The sequence below is a fragment of the Muscardinus avellanarius genome (genome assembly GCF_963383645.1).
Source record: "Muscardinus avellanarius genome assembly, chromosome: 20".
Lineage (NCBI taxonomy): Eukaryota > Metazoa > Chordata > Mammalia > Rodentia > Gliridae > Muscardinus > Muscardinus avellanarius.
In genome coordinates, this window is record NC_137806.1 from 25,711,954 (window position 1) to 25,729,486 (window position 17,533).

The following is a 17,533-nucleotide window of genomic DNA, read 5'->3' on the forward strand; positions in this document are numbered from 1 at the left end:
GAGGTTCTAAGATGGAAGCCACAGTCCCCATTCTTTCTCCAGCCCTGACTGAATTGTCCCTTCTTCTCCACAGATGTGTACCCAGAGAGCGCCAGAAGTGTCATTTGTAAGTACCGTCCTTTGTCTGCGGTGTTTAAGATCAGGGTGACTGCAGATCCAGTCCTGTTGTCCCAGCAAGGTCACTGGGGGTGGCCCCTTCCCGTCACAGAAATGTTTCCATCAGATAATAAGTAACGCCCTATTGAAGGAATTCTTCATAACTGTTTATCTTAGTATTGGTAGCTTGTCAGCCTACTGATGTTGAAACCAGAGAACAGAGGCACCTCACAAAGTCTCCTGGTGCAGCGACTCAAAAGTTTGGCTCTGCAGAGCTATACTCCTGTCCAGGACATTCAGGAAGCTCCAGGTGCTGCTAAGATGGTGCTGTTTCTCTGCCAGAGTCTGCCTGGACCCAGAGTGGGGTGCTGGGCCCCAGACAGACATCCAGACTTCTCAGCATAGAAGGCATCCTTTTATAGATGACAGTATTAAGGTTCCAGAGAAGGGGACAGATAGTGCAAGTGAGCACGGGAGGGAAAAAGAAAAGTGTTTGCAAGAATGAAAGATGAAGGGAAGAGAGGAGAGCTCAGAGAAGAGAGAACAGAGGAAAGAAGAGAAGTGAAGAGGGAGGGAGAAGGCAGAGGGTAGAACTCAGTGATGGAGACCTGCCTGGAGTGCATGAGGCCCTGGGTGTATCACCAGCACTGACCACAAAACAAAACAAACAGAAGGGACGGAAATGCAGGTAGTGAGGAAGATTTTAGTAAGTCTAGTCTGAAAAACTTTAAAAGGAAGAAAAAGAACACAAGAATAATCTGATATATGCAGAAATGATTTCTGTTTGCCATTCAGAAGTTTCCCTGCTAGAGATCAGCTCATGGTTTGTTTGTTTCTGCAGTACTGGGAGATTGAACCCAGGGGCACTCTACCTCCGAGCTATGCCCCCAGCCCTATTTTTAATTCTTTATTTTGAAACAGGGTCCCACTAAGTGGCAGAGGGCTTCACTAAGTAGCTGAGGTTGGCTTGAACCTGCGATCCTCCTATCTCAGCCTCCCAAGTACTGGGATTACAAGAGTGCGCTACTGAACATGAACTGGCTGGTTCATGTTTTTATGGTCCCATTTGACTTGTATCAAGTATCACCTGAAAAAAAAAAAGTAGCTTTAAACATATTAGCAGTTAGTTGCTTAGAACTATTTTCTTTTTAATGATCAGAACATAAAAGCAAAGGCAAGACATATTAGAAAGGCTTCTTGGAGAATATTTTCTTGGAAAAAAATGATGGCATTTAATGACAAGGACGAGAAAACAAAGATGTGTTCATGATTTGGACAATTAGTAAGAAAATATGAATGATGTTTGGCCATAATGGTTGTCTAGTAAATTAATTGATGTTTTAGTCAACTCTCTGATACTGCCACTCTCATCTGCTTTTTAAAATGAGTTATGTGATTATCACTACTTTTTTTATGGTGTTGGAAGTTGAACCAGGGGCATTCTATCTCTGAACTGTACCCTTAACTCTTTTTATTTAATCTTTTTTTTTTTTTAACATTTTGAAACACTGTCTCACTAAGTTGCTGAAGCTGACCTTAAACCTGTGGTCCTCTTGTCTCAGCCTTCCTAGTACTGGGATTACAGGCAGGTGGTATGTGCCGCCCTTCTGTCATTCATCACTAAATTTCAGAGCTGCTCTTTCAATTCCACAGAAAATGATCAGTAGCAGGTTCTCAATAATTATTGAGTTAATGAGCAAAGAAATGAGTGAATCTGAGGGCTCGAACTTTTTCTTTCTTTGAGGTACTGGGGATGGAACCCAGGGGTATTCTACCTCCAAACTCACCCCCAGCCCTATTGTTTTTATTCTTTGTTTTTATTTTATTTTATTTTATTTTATTTTTGTGGTACTGGGGGTGGAACCCAGGGGCTTTTATACCTCTGGGTTATACTCCCAGCCCTATTTTATAATTTATTTGGAAACAGGGTCTCACTAAGTTGCTGAGAGCCTCACCCAGTAGCTGAGGCTGGCTTTGAACCTGTGCAATCCTCCAGTCTCAGCCTCCCAAGCACGGGGATTACAAGCGTGCGCCACCACATCCGGCTTTTTTATTCTTTATTTTGAAACCGGGTCTCACTGAGTTGCAAAGGGCCTCACTAAGTAGCTGAAGCTGTTCACGAACTGCAGTCCTGTCTCAGCCTCCCCGGTACTGGGATTACAACCGTGTGCCACCACGCCGGGCTTGAGGGCTTTAATATTTTAATAAGTATTGAAGAGCTGAGCTGGTGTGGCGGTGCATGCCTGTACTTTCAGTCGTTGGGAGGCTGAGACAGGTGGATCACTAGTTCAGAGCCAGCCTCAGGAATGTAATGAGACATTCAACAACGAGTGAGAACTTGTTTCAAAAAAAAGAAAAAGAAACAGAAATAGGGCTGGGGGTATAGCAGAGGTAGAATGCCCCTGGGTTCAATCCTCAGTAAAACACACACACACACACACACACACACACACACACACACACACACACACACACACAGTATTAGAGACGTGTGGTTCATATCTCCATTGTCTTAAATAACCCCTGGGCTCACTTGGAGGCTCTTTTGGTCAGTGGTTTGTTCAGTATGTTAACTAGGCTGTTTATAAAGACTCTTGGCTCTAAATTACAAAGTCAGCATGCCAACTCTGGCAGCCTTTATACTTCTACACTCATTAAATACATTAGAAGGAAGGCTTTATTTATTTATTTATTTATTTATTTTTGCAGTGCTGGGGATTGAGTCCCCAGCATATACCCCAGCCATATTTTTTTATTCCTTACTTCGAAACAGGGTCTTTCTAAGTTGTGAAGGGTCTCACTAAGTACCCGAGGCTGGCCTCGAACCACGATCGATCCTCCTGTCTCAGCCTCCCAAGTACTGGGAATACAAGTCTGTGCCACCACAACCAGTTTAATTGTCACTGTAAATTGACTACATTGGGGGAATTTTGAAGGTTAAACTCCATTAAGTATTTATTGAGGATCTAATCTGCACCCAACACTTATTTTTTCTAGGGATGGGGAGATAACTCAGGGCATGAAGAGTGCTAAGGCAAGCTATCTACCACTGAGCTACTCTCCCAGGCCCAAACCCAACACTTAATATGTGTGTAGTACAGTTCAAGAGACAGAAAAAGAGACCTCTGCCCTGGGAATAATGAGTCAATGATGCTCTGCCTTCAAAACTTCTCTGGGCCCAGTGTGGTGGCTCAAGCTTGTAATCCCAGCACTTAGGAGCTGAGACAGGAGGATGGTGATTCTCGGGCAGCCTCAGCTACTTAATGAGGCCCTTTGTAACTTCATGAGACCCTGTTTCAAAATAAAGAATAAAAAATAGGGCTCTGGGTGCTGCTCGAAGGTAGAATACCACTGGGTTCCATCCCCAGTACTGCAAAAAAAAAAAAAAAAAATCTTCTCTAGCTCATCAAATCTCTCCTCTTTCTTGTTCTCGAATCCACACCCTACAAGAAGCCCCAGGGGGAGAACGTGGCAGGTGGTGTGTTAACTGGTCATGTCTCAATGGCTCTGGTTTCATTTTCTTCTCTAACCTTGGTCAGAACTGAAAAAGCAGCTCGGGGTCTGGATGAAGTCACTGAGCTCAGATTGTTTTGTCAGTGGCCCAGGAACCTCCTCTGTCTTGCTTTTGATTTTCCTGGTTTTTTCCCTCTCACTCAAAAATGAAACAAGGAGTAGCATCATGAAAGTAGAACTGTAGTGTCTATCAACTGGCCTCTTCCAGTAAATCTCCCAACAGACAGTGCATGCCCGCCTTGCCCCTTACCCAGTGTGGACACAGTTCAACACAGGGTACGGCATTGATTCTGAAAGAAGGTATGCTATCTTAACAAAACAAAAGCCAGCTATGGTGGCGCACGCCTGTAATCCTAGTACTTGGGAGGCTAGATGGGAGGGTTTAGGTTTGAGGCCAGAGAGAGACTCTGTTTCAAAATAAACCTAATATGTGGAAGCTAGAGAGAAAATGGGTCATAGGAGGAACCCTAAATGAAGAAGATGATACTCTAGATAAGGAAATAAGGCGACCTAACTAAGGGGATGGGAGAGGAAAGAGAGAAATTCTCTAATGCATACGATGAACTTTAACAAATATATCAATGTCAATCACTAAGCCAAACACAAGAAGGGCAGGGATGGGGTGCGGATTGGGTAAAGGCTGACTGGGTGATGTGAGCATGTGTGTCTCCACCATCTTGTACCCCATTAAGATGTAGGACTACAATGCACCAATAAAAAAAATTAAAAACAAACAAACAAACAAACAAAAAGCCTGGGGTTCCCAGTACCAAAAAGAAAAGGCCTAATGATGATTAATGTTGTCTTGAGCACGCAAAACATCTCTCACTAATGTCTCAAGTTTTCTGTTACTTCTTTTCTAAAAAACTCTTTTATATTTATTTTATTTGCGTACTTCGGAGCTGCTTTGTTTCTTAATTTTGCTCTTTCTTCTGATTACAGCATCACTACAAAACTATGGGGAAGAACACAATTTTTTTTTTAGAAACGAAAGATTATAATCTCACTATTATCTAATGCTTTGGTGTGCTGTGTACACCGAAGGCTTTTCCAAGCATATGGCTGTAACTTGTTGGAAATTATTTTGGCTTCATTTGTATCTCAACAAGCTTTTTTCACTCAAGATATTGTAAACCTCTTTCCATGTTAATATGTGTGTATCATTTCATAGTTTTTAGTAGTTGGATAGTATTTAATTTTTTTTTTTGTGGTGGTGGTACTGGGGTTCCTGGAAGCCCTTCTACCGCCGGGCTACACTCCCAGACCCATTTTTACATTTTTATTTGGAAACAGGGTCTCCTAAGCCAGCGCGCGCGGCTGGCTTCGAACCTGCGCGATCCTCCTGTCTCTGCCTCCCAAGCGCGGGGATTACAAGTGTGCACCACCACGCCCCGCATGGATAGTATTTAACTTTATTTTTTTAAATTTAATTTTCTTTTTCAGTACTGGGGATGACCCAGGGGCATTCCACCTCCAAGTGTCACCCCTAGCCCTGTTTTTTTTTTTTTCTTTATTTTGAAACAGGGCTTTACTAAGTAGCTGAGGCTGGCTTCAAACTTGTGACTCCCAAATGCTGGGATTATAAGTGTGGGCCACCACACCTGGCTTTCTTCTTCTTTTTTTTCTTTTTGTGGTACTGTGGATTGAACCCAGAGACATTCTGCCTCTGAGCTGTACCCCCCAACTCTTTAAAAATATGTATTTGTTTGTTTATTTATTTGCTTGTTGTGGTACTGGAGATTAAACGCAGGGTTATTCTACCTCTGAGCTACACCCCCAGCCCTATTTTATTTTTTATTTTGAAACAGGGTCTCACTGAGTTGCAGAGGGCCTCACTATGTGCCTGAGGCTGGATGTGAACCTGCGATCTAACCTTCCTGTCTCAGCCTCCCAAGGACTGAGAGCACAAACATGCATCGCCATAACCAGCTAATTCTCTACTGAAAAGAGCTATATATCGGCATCATAAAATTCATCGTTTTTGTTTTTTGTTTGTTTTTACATTTCAGTACTGGGGATGGAACCCAGGAGCATTCTACCTCTGAGCCACACCCCAGTCCTTTTTATTTTTTTGAAACAGGGTCTCACTGAGTTGCAGAGGGCCTCACTAAGTAGCTGAGGCCGGCCTTGAACCTGAACTCCTTTTATCTCAGCCTCCTGAGTACTAGGATTACTAAATTCCTGTGCCACCACTCCTGGTTATGAGATTTGTTTTAAACTACACTTGACGCCGGGCGTGGTGGCGCACACTTGTAATCCCCGCGCTTGGGAGGCAGAGACAGGAGGATCGTGCAGGTTCGAAGCCAGCCGCGTGCGCTGGCTTAGGAGACCCTGTTTCCAAACAAAAATGTAAAAGTAGGTCTGGGAGTGTAGCCCGGAGGTAGAAGGGCTTCCAGGAACCCCAGTACCACCAAAATAAATAAAAATAAATAAATAAATAAAAATAAAAAAAAATAAACTACACTTGACTGAATGCCCTTCTCTGCTCCCTGAGAATAGATTTCAGTAGAATTAGAGAGTCAGCGGGCGTGGTCTTCTCTGAGGCTCTTGTTGAATGCGGCAAATTGTCCATGAGAAAAGCCAACCCAAGTCACCTCCTCTCACAGAGGTTCTGGGAGTGTCCCCGCACCCCTGTGTTCAGCTGTGGGTTTTTTTTTTTTTTGTGTGTGTGTGTGTGTGTTACTGGGGGTGGAACTCAGGGGCTCTTCTACCTCTGGTATACTCCCAGCCCTATTTTATAATTTATTTAGAAACAGGGTCTCACTAAGTTGCCGAGAGCCTCACTAAGTAGCTGAGGCTGGCTTCGAACCCGTGCGATCCTCCTGTCTCAGCCTCCCAAGCGCGGGGATTACAAGCGTGCGCCACTATGGCTGGCTCTGTTCAGCTGTTTGGGTTGGAGCTGTGTTTGAAGCTGAGCCCTGGGGGTTTGCATGGGCATAGAAGGCAGCGCTTCCTGGTGGCGCTCCGTCCCCCTGCGCTTGGTGGCTCGTGTAGCTTGAGGAGGCTGCAGCTTCCCTGGTTGTTCAGCCTTGTCGATTGCACATATGGCAGATGGGTGACGTTTTTGCAGGAAGAGTCCATAAACAGGCTAGCTGGACCAATCTGCGAGTATTTTGAACAGTTCTGTTCCCTGGCCCTTGGCGCTAAGCTCCTGTGCTAACACGCAGAGACCTCCTGTTCCGGTCCTATCCTGGAACAATCAGGGGAGGCCTAATGCTGCTGACCCGACACCCATAAGTGCCCCTCATCGCATGCTGTCCCTTTTATCTCAATCAAAATATGTTTTGTTCTTTTCTCAATCACTATCTGCGACTCCTCTCTTAGGATGCCTTTTCTTTCTCCTACTGCTCTTCCTCTGCCACGAAAAGTTATAAATCTAAAAAGACAAAGATGAGCCCGGGGATGATGCCGCGTGTCTGTTATCCCAGTACCTGGGAGGCTGAGACGGGGTTCAAGGCCAGCCTCAGCTACTTAGTGAGGCCCTCCACAACTCAGTGAGACTGTTTCAAAATAAAGAATGAAAAGTAAAATAGGGCTGGGGGTGGAGCTTGGAGATAGAACATCCCTGGGTTTCATCCTCAGTACTGCAAAGAAAGAAATAAAGAAACAAAGAAATAAAGAAAGAATCAGCACAGGTGTGGTGATGCATGCTTGTAATCTTTGGGAGGTTAAGACAGTCGTGGCCAGCCTCAGCTACTTACTGAGGCCCTTTGCAACTCAGTAAGCCCTGTTTCAAAAATAAAGAATAAAAAATAGGGCTGGGGGTATAGCTTGGAGGTAGAACGACCTGGGTTCCATCCTTAGTACCGCAAAAGAAGAAAAAAAAAACTATTAAAAAATCAGCATCCTCAGCATGACTAAAAATTAATTAATTAAATAGGGCTGGGGCATGGGGGGAGGATCTCAGAGGTAGGATACCCTTGGGTTCAATCTCCAGTACCAAAAAAAAAAAAAAAATACGATGATGATGATGGATTTGGAAGAAAATAATGGCACTGAGTCCGTGAAGAAAAGGGGGATGGGCTGAAGCCAGCCCTGGAGCCCTGGGCCACACCGGCTGTCTGGACTGCCCACGAGCGAGCATGCTTCTGCTTAGAAGTGGAATAAGCCTCAGGAAATGTTAACTATGGCCATCTGGTAGGGAAGACAGCTGGATGGTTCTGCGGGGATGTGACTTGCCTATGATTTACTGACTCTAAGCCACGAGGGCCTTCCTGGGATTCTCGCACATTTCTGCTCCATTTGTCTTTCACAGTGACGGTCTCCACATCTTTCGCCGTGCTCTGTGTCCTGGGTGGGCTGTCTTTCCTGGTATGGTACACCACAGTAAGGTGAGTGGCATCAGAGGACCACAAGACCAGATGTTTTTCTTTTGAAAAAGAGCTACATCAATGATCCTGGGAGCACTCCAAAAGGAAGATCACTTTCCTGGCCAGAGACTCTCACTCAGCCCCTTCGGTATCTGCCAAAGAGAAGTGTCAGAGCTGAACAGGCTGAAATCAACCCTTCCCTCTCTATGTGGTTCTCAGGCCTCTAGTCCATAACAGGTGCATCAGAAACTAGGGCAAGGATGCAGAGGGCCAATCTACCAAAAGCCAATTCAAGGCAGGGGTGGTCGTGCCCGCCTGTAACCTCCTCCTTGGGAGGCTGAGACAGGGGGATCACAGGTTCGAGGACAGTCTCAGCAAGTCATGAGACTCTCAACAACCTAGAGAGACAGGTTTGAGGACAGTCTCAGCAAGTCATGAGACTCTCAACAACCTAGAGAGACTCTTATTTCTAAACAAACAAACAAAGCTGGGCGTGGCGGGGCACGCTTGTCATCCCAGCATTCGGGAGGCTGAGACAGGAGGATCGCAGTTGGCAGACAGCCTTAGCTACTACTTAGTGAGGCCCTTTGCAACTCAGTGAGACCCTGTTTCAAAATAAAGAATAAAAAATAGGGCTGAGGTTATAACTCGGAGGTAGGATGCCCCTGGGTTCCATCCTCAGTACCGCAAAAAAAAAAAAAAAAAGACAAGTAAATAAATATGAATCATCCTGAGAGTGTAGCTTAGAGGTAGAATGCTCCCGGGTTCAATCTCCAGCATGCACACACACACAAAATCTAAATCATAAAGAAAGAATGGGGAAGCTTACTGAGTGCTAGGTGCATGTAGGTCTCTATTGCTCTAAATTTTATTATGACATATGATTACAATGCATCCATTAAAAAAAGAAAAAATGGGGCTAGGGGTGTAGCTCAGAGCATGTGTTTAAAGAGTGAGGTGTTTCCAGGCGTGGTGGCGCACGCTTGTGATCCCCGCGCTTGGGAGGCGGAGACAGGAGGATCGAGCAGGTTCGAAGCCAGCCTCAGCTACTTAGTGAGGCTCTCAGCAACTTAGTGAGACCCTGTTTCCAAATAAAATATTAAAAAGGTCTGGGAGTATAGCCCGGAGGTAGAAAGCCTCTGGGTTCCACCCCCAATACCACCTAAATAAATAAATAAATAAATAATAAACTGTGAGCTGCAATAAAGAATGCAGTGGATGGCTGGTTTGATACGCATGCAGTTTCCATAGATTCTTATGATAGACTCGTGAATATATTCTTCTCACATGTACTTATCAAGTATGATTTCTTACAAATACACTACTTCATTAGCAATTCCGTATTTCTAATAATTGAAATTCTGCATTTCAGTATTTATGAAAAGTTAATTCTGTCACTGGCTGACATCTCCCTTTTTAGATTTTCTTATTTCTAATATTTTTTTTCCTGTGTGTGTGTGTTGGGGGGAGTAGTTCTAGGGATTGAACCCAGGGGCATTCTACCACCAAGTTACATCCCCAGCCCCATTTTGTTTTTTTTATTTAGAAACAGGGTCTTGCTAGATTGATGATACTATTTGCTAAGGTGTCCTCAAACCTGTGATCCTCCTGTCTCAGCCTTCTAGGTATTATGATCACAAGCATGTGCCACCATGAGTGGCTTGAGACTGTTTCAAAATAAAAAATAAAAAAGTAGGGTTGGGGGTGTAACTCAGAAGTAAAATACCCCTGGGTTCAATCCCTAGTACCACAATAAATAAATAAATATATAAACTCTACTTTAGTATTTTCTTGTGTGTATGTGTGTGTGTGTGTGTGTGTGTGTGTGTGTGTGTGTGTGTGGTGGTGGTGGTGGTGGGGATTGAACCTAGGGGCATTCTACCTCCAAGATACACCCCCAGCCCTATTTTTTTTTTTTTTTTTTTTGGTGGTACTGAGGTTGCCGGAAGCCCTTCTACCTCCAAGCTACACTCCCAAACCTATTTTTTATTTGGAAACAGGGTCTCTGAAGCTAGCGCTGCTGGCTTCGCGCGATCCTCCCGTCTCCGCATCCCAAGTGCGGGGATTACAAGCGTGCGCCACCACGCCCGGCTATTTTTTATCTTTTATTTTTGAAACAAGTTCTCACTAAGATGCAGATGGCCTCACTGAGTAGCTAAGGCTGTCTGCGAACCTGCAAGCCTCCTGACTCAGCCTCCCAAGTACTGGGATTACAAGCGTGCGCCACCACACCCAGCTTTACTTTGGTGTTTCCAATCTCCCTATTTCTATTCTTGTCCCGTCCTGCTCCACTTTACCAACTGTCTGCTAAAAAGCAGTGTAGACAGCCGAGAAGAGAAGAGGTAAGAGGTACTGGGTGCTGGCCAGACCAATCTGGAGCAGGTTGATAAAAATGATTTAATATTCATGAAGCTTTAAAAACAGCTCTTAGCATAAAATAAGTATTAAATAAGAGCCAGGTGTAGTGGCACACTCTTGTAATCCTAGGACTTGGGAGGCTGAAACAGGAGGATCACAGGTTTGAGGACAGCCTCAGCAACTTAGTGAGGCCCTCTGTATCTTGGTGAGACCTACTTTCAAAGTAAAAGGATGGAATAGGGCTGGGGGTATAGCTCAGAGGTAGAATGTCCCTGGGTTCCACCCCAAATAGCACCAAAAACAAAATGACCTGTGAACCATCTACTTTGCAGGCGCACTTCCCAGCCACTTGCCATCGAAATGGAACAGATGGAAGCGGTCCCAATGACTGTGGGGACCAGCAGCAGAGAGGAAGGCACGGGAGACCACCCGCAAGAGCTCTGAGGCGCTGAGAAAGCACCCTGCTGAGTCTGGAGCCCAGGAGCCAGCTCTGCTCTAGCTAAAGAGGACCTGGGGGAGACACAGGAGTTGGGCACCAGGAAGGAGTTCAGGAGGATCACCAGCATCCCTGGGGTCGTACAAACTGTGCCGGGAGCCTCCTGTCTGAGCGAGCAGGTTCTCCTGCGTGTGGAGGGACAGATGCCAGCAGCGGCCTCACTGCAGGGCTGGCTTCCCAAAGTCCACGCAGCTGAGGCTCTCCTGGGAGGCCGGAGGGCTCCGTGAAGGCCACCGATTTCACTTTGCTCTTGACTCAAGACGGGTTTTCCACTCAACTGTCTACTCACTATCCAAGCCCGGTGTGGTAGCACACACCTAGAATTCTAGAACTTGAGAGGCTGGGAAAGGAGGTTCAAGAACAGCCTCAGCAACCCAGTGAGACCTTGTTTCAAAACAAAAAAAGAGCTGGCGTGGTGGGGCACGCTTGTAATCCCAGCATTTGGGAGGCTGAGACAGGAGGATTGTGGTTCACAGCCAGCCTCAGCTACTACTTAGTGAGGCCCTTTGCAACTCAGTGAGAGCCTGTTTTAAAATAAAGAATAAAAAATAGGGCTGGGGTGTAGCTTGGAGCCCGAATGCTCCTGGGTTCCATCCCCAGTACCACAAAAAAGAAAAAAAGAAATAAGACAGGAGAGTATAGGTCAGAGGTAGGATGCCCCTGAGTTCAATCCCCAGTGCCACAAACAAATAAACAAACAAAGGAATGCTCACACGCTCACTCTCTGGTGCTCTAGAAGTATTGAAAGGGAACCGAGAAAAAATATTGAGTCAAATAAATCTTCTTGATTCAAGGATTCTGAAAAAAAAAAAAAAAAAACTGAACTCAAGCCCGGCGTGGTGGCGGACGCTTGTAATCCCAGCATTCAGGAGGCTGAGACTGGAGGATCTTGGTTCGTGGACAGCCTCAGCTACTTAATGAGGTCCTTTGTAACTCAGTGAGACCCTGTTTTGAAACAAAGAAAGAAAACTGAACTCAGTGATACTTTACATACAGATGCATTGATATTTATACATCCTTGTTTGTTATAGCTGCGTATTTTGTATGGTTTGTACTTTTCAAAGTGAGCTTTGTATATATTAAAATAAAATATCTATTTTCAATATAACACAAATATGCTGAAAGAATTGCCAAGTTGGATGGCCTGTAACATTTCTCTCTTGGTTGGGGAGTGGTTCTGAATGAGGAAGCTTCTTGGCAGATGGTCCCTGGTCTGCATAGGAAGGGCATTCTCTGAGTACCCAGTTTGACTCTTAGGGTCACAAGAAGCAGCTCTTGAACTTGAAGGAGTGCTCCCCAAAGGCCATCCAGAACCCTGCCCTGTTGGGACTCCATCAGCTGCCACCCTCCCGGCTCAGGACCACTGCTGAGGCTGCACCCGCTGGCATCCTCCCCACATCCAACCTACCTTCCAAGAGCCTGCTCACATTTTATCTTCTTTAGTGAGACTTCATTAACTACTCAAAGGTCCCAGACCAACAGCCTCTGATCTTGTAACATTTATTCTGTGCTAATAAATGTGATGACTGCTGAGTATGACCTTTGTGCAGTGGTAAGGAGGCGACTTAGAACACCCGAGTGTTAAGCACTCATTGTATGATTTGCTGGCCCTGATGCTTGGCGGAGCCACTTGAGTTATGGGGACCGGCACTGCCTCTTTGAAATGAAAATGAGCCCGGCGTGGTGGCACAGTCTTGTAATGCCAGTACTTGGGAAGCTTAGACAGGAGGCCAACCTTAGCAACTTAGTGAGGCCCTCAGCAACTGAGCGAGACCCTGTTTCAAATAATAAAAAAAAAAGTTGGTAATGTAACTCAGAGATAGAATGCCCCTGGATTCAAGCCCTGGTACCAAAACAAAATGCTGGGATGATGGCACATGTACCATCCTTCTCACGAGAGTCACATCTGAGGCCCACTTCTTATCAAGATGCTTATAGCCTGGCCAAAAAGAAAAAGAGATATACAGGTACAGTAAAACAAACAGCAAAAACCTACCACAAATGAGTAGACCGTAAATGTCACGTGCAGCCTGAACACTGTAACGTCCCACAAGTTCTGTAGAGGTAGAAATCATTAAATGGCCTGGGGAACACTAGAAAGTCGGTGTGAGTGGGGAGGACGGGTGGAACTTAGATAAATGTGCGAGAGCCAGATGTGGTGGCACACACCTGTAATCCCAGTACTTGGAGTCTTCCTGAAACAGGAGGATGGCAAGTTTGAGGCCAGCTACAGCAATTTAGAGTGGCTGTCAGCAACTCAGCAAGACCTTGCTTCCAAATAAAAAATAAAATAGGGCTGGGGGTGGATCTTAGAGGTAGAATGGCCCCTCGCTCAATCCCCAGCACCACAAAAATAAATAAATAAAAATTAAATGTGCAAGCTTGGCGTGGTGGGCCACGCTTGTAATCCCAGTACTTGGGCGGCAAAGACAGGAGGGTCCCAGGTTTGAGGACAGCCTCAGCAACTTAGTGAGGCCCTCTGCAAGTTAGTGAGACCGTTTCCAAACACACACACACAAAAAAAGAAAAAATAGAAGAAAAAATATAGGACTGGGGGTGTATCTCAGGGGTAGAATGCCCTTGAGTTCAATACCCAGTAACATACACACACACACACACACACACACACACACACACACACACACACTAAATGTACATGGAGAATTTTAAATAGTGTGATAGAGGTAAAGGCGCAGAAAAGGTTCATGGGGAAAAAAAGAGGAAAGTAGCTGAGCTGGTAAAAATGAGAAGCGAGAAATAGCCCCTGAAGAGTCCTACTTCAAAACTGCAGATTAGCAGGGCTGGAGTGGGGGTGGGGCAGGGGGTGGCTCAGAAACTGTGTTAAACAAAACTGAACAACCCGTGCCTTCCAGAGCAAAGGTTTCGCAATGAGCCGAACCTCAGGAGCTCAGCGACTGGGCGCCACCCCGAGGTTCCCTTTAACAGATGTCCTGGCCATGGATTGTGGGTAGTTCCTTTTCTAGGGCCAATTCTTCCCTTCTCTGGGCAAAGAGCCTAAAGCACCAATTACCAACTAAGTGTGTAATCTCCAAAATCCCCTTCGTGATAAATGAATCCCAGTGGACACCCGAGTTACCTCAGGGAAAAGTGGTCCTGGGCCAGCTGGGTTGCTTCTCTGATGCTGGTGTTTTCAAAGTGTGCCAGGAACCCTGGAGGTTGCAAAGGCAGCGGGGCCTCTGGGAGCAGAGCTTACCCGAGCCCCACCTTCAGGCCTGGATAATCACAGCGGCTAGGACTTTCAATTAGAAGTAAAATGGGAAGAATGCCATAGCTAGGAACAGCTGAAAACTTTCTATGTTATTTTTTAAAAACTGAGATGTCAGCTGGGCACCATGGTGCACACCTGTAATCCCGGTAATTGGGAGGCTGAGACAGGAGGATTGCAGGTTCAAGGACAGCTTCACCAAGGAGCAGGACTCTCATCAACCCAGCAAGACTCAGTTTCAAAATAGAAATAGGGATAGGGGTGTGGCTCAGAGATAGAATGCCCCTGGTTTCAATCCCCTGTACCGCAAAAAATAAAAATAAATAAAAAAACATGATCTCTTTTTCAAAGAGTTCTAACTCCAACCTTTCCACGGATGTTGATAGCAGAAAAATCATGGTTTGGAGACGGAACTTGAGTTTCCATCCAAGCACTACTCTTGATATTGAACACAGTGGTACCAGTCCAATCCCTCGAGTCTGTTCCATCAAATAAAACAGACATCCTTGGCCTGCAATACAGTGGGGAGCGCCCAGTGAAATATTGTACACCAAGGCCTCGCCATGCCGACCTGGTATGAAGCACTTAACAAACTTGGATTCCATTTTCCAGATGAGACCTATATAGATGATTGGATAACCCGGTGCCAGTGGTTGCCCTCCCCATCCCCTCCTTCTCAAATCAATTCCCACTTTTAGGATGTATTCTCTTTCAGACAGCCATGTGCGTCAAGGGAAGCCCACTGCACCCCACACTCCAGAACAGTCCTAATGGTTTTAAGCCATCCCCCCCTTGTTAGTGATTGGTTTGGGAATGGGCAGTTGGCCCAGTTCTGACCTTAGAGATGTGAGGTTGGCTCAGAGGGTATCTGGGAATGGCTTCATCCATCGCTACCAAGACACAAAGAAGACAACCTTCCTCTCCTGAGACTGTTGTGTCTGAACACAGTGCATGAAATGTGGTAGACAGCTGGTCCTAAGAGAAGCCAGCCCAGGGGGATGCTGACACACTAGAGATGACGAGAGGAGGGAAAGACCTGGGTGCTCACCAGCGATGCTGTGTTAGTCAACCTTTGCCACAGTGGCCAGAATGCATGGGCAAGAGCATCTCGGAGGAGGATGTTTTCTTCTAGCTCGGGGTTTCAGAAACCACGGCCTATGGTTGTCTGACTCCATTGCTCTGGGCCTGAGATGAAGCGGGAAGACATGGCAGGAAGGAGAAAGCTGCTCGCTCATGGCAACCGGGAGGCAGAGAGAAGGGGCCAGGGGTGATCTATAAGGCCCTAAGGGCATGCTCCCGGGAACCCACTCCTGACAACCAGGTCCCGCCTCCTAGTTTCCACCACTTCTCACTAATGTCATCAAATTGCCAATCCATCAAATGGAGTCATCCACTTAAGAGGTCAGTGGCCTCCTGATCCGATCACTTCCCCAAAGCTCCACCTCTGATAGTGCTGCACGAGGGACCACGCCTCCAAGAGCCTTTTGAGGCACATTGCAGATCCCAACCAAAACAGGTGCGAGGCAGAGAGAGGAGCACCGCCTGCCGCCTGCCCTGCCCAGCACTCAGGCGTGAAATCATCGTAGGTTCTGTTTTACCAGACCCTAATATATAAAGCCGGAGAGTCAAAAGGTCCCTCCTATGTGAGGCTGCCAGTGTCCCTTGGTGTTAAAGAAACCACTACCAGGAGGGTCAAGGAGGTCTCAGCCTCAGACCTGCAGCCTACCCCAGTTCTCATTCCCAAGAACCAAAAAACTTTAGCAAGACACAGGAATCAGGGTACTGCATTGAATAGAAAAGATAGGGAAAGATAGCAAGACTCCCATACAGGCGTTGGGTCTCAAAAGGGTTGCTGCTCTCTGGTCCTCGCGCTGAGCCTTGCCGCTGCTGTTCAGAAGAAACCATCAAATCTCTGTTGCTGCTACAGCCCTGCAAGTTTGCTTGGCACTGCTAAGCCCCCACCACCGCCGCTTCTCACTTCTAGGAGCGGCTCTTCTGCTCCAGCTGGGTTCGGCCTCCTTCCCAGCTGCTCTACCTCTCTGTTTGTGTGAGACTAATTTATATATCCTGGCAAGTCCTCTGATTGGTCCTTAGACCTGAGCTCTGATTGGTCCCTAGATCTATGTCCTGATTGGTCCTTCAACCTGAGCCCTTGAATCTGGTTCCTGATTGGTCCATTTTCAATCCCTCTTTGAAATTCCTGGTCAGTCTTGACCTAGGTGGCAGGGAGTGCAGCTGGCCCCGGGGTTTACACCTTTTATCCTTTATCATTGGTTATGTGATTGTGAAACAACCAATCACCTGTTTGCAGTGAGTCCAGTCGTTTCCTCCCCTTACCCCTCCGCCATAGCTATGTTCGGGAGCATTGGGTAGTCTACTAAATTCATCTTCTTGAAGAGCCGGCACCTAGAGCCCCACGGCCTGCTGCCCACGCGCACTGGTGCCCACCTCACAGGGCATCCTTGTATCCCACCCCCTACACCCAACGCCATTCCCTAGAGCAGAGTCTCTGCAGTCTTGGCTTGTCTCACTATATTAAACTCCATCCTTTGGTAAGTCGTGGAGAAAGACTGCATGTCAGATAAGCACAAAAAAGGGGGGAGGGAGGAAGGGAAGGAAGAAAGGAAATAAAAATGCCCCTATTCTCTTCTTTGGCCGGGTTTAGAGCTCTAAGTTGAAAACCATTTCCCCAGGTTTTTAAGGGACGGTTCCAGAGTTCTGCTGCTGCGTGATTTGAAGACAGTTTGGCTCGCGACCCTGTGTGAAACTTCTTTCTTTCTGGGAGCTCACAGGACCTTCGTCTAGCGGCTCTGGAAAAGCATCACAATAGCCTCACGATGTTTTCGTAGTGTAGTGATCAGGCTCGCCTAACATGCTACCTTCACCGGAGGTCGATTTTCACCCATTTTGCTGGTATTTGTTGGGCCATTTCAGTCCCGAAACCCGTATGTATCATCATGATGTTCTTGGCAATTTTCTATTTTTAATTTTCTAGCCTGTTTTCTACATTTCCTTCCTAAAAAGAAAATGCTCAGTTTCTTAGATTGGTTTTCTTACTATTTGCTTTTTAATTTTTTTCCCCCTGCGGTACTGGGGATGGAACCCAGAGGCATTCTACCTCCAAGCTACACCCCCAGCCCTATTTCTTATTCTTTATTTTGAAACAGGGTCTCACTGAGTTGCAGGGGGCCTAAGTAGCTGAGGCTGGCCACGAACCCCGCTCTTCCATGCTCAGCTTCCCGAATGCTGGGATGACAAGCGTGCACCACCACGCCTGGCTTTAATCTTTGTTTTTGTTGTTTCCCAACTTATATTTTCAAAAATTCTCTGGGTTTTCCAATGCTTTCACACACACACGCGCGCGTGGAGTGAACCCAGGAGCTTTCTACCTCTAATCTACATCCCCAGTCCTATTTCATTTTTTATTTTGAGTCTAAGTTGCTGAGGCTGGCCTTGAACCTGTGATCCTCCTACCTCAGCCTCCCAAGTACTGGGATTACAAGCATGAGCCATCACACCTGGCTACACTTTCGT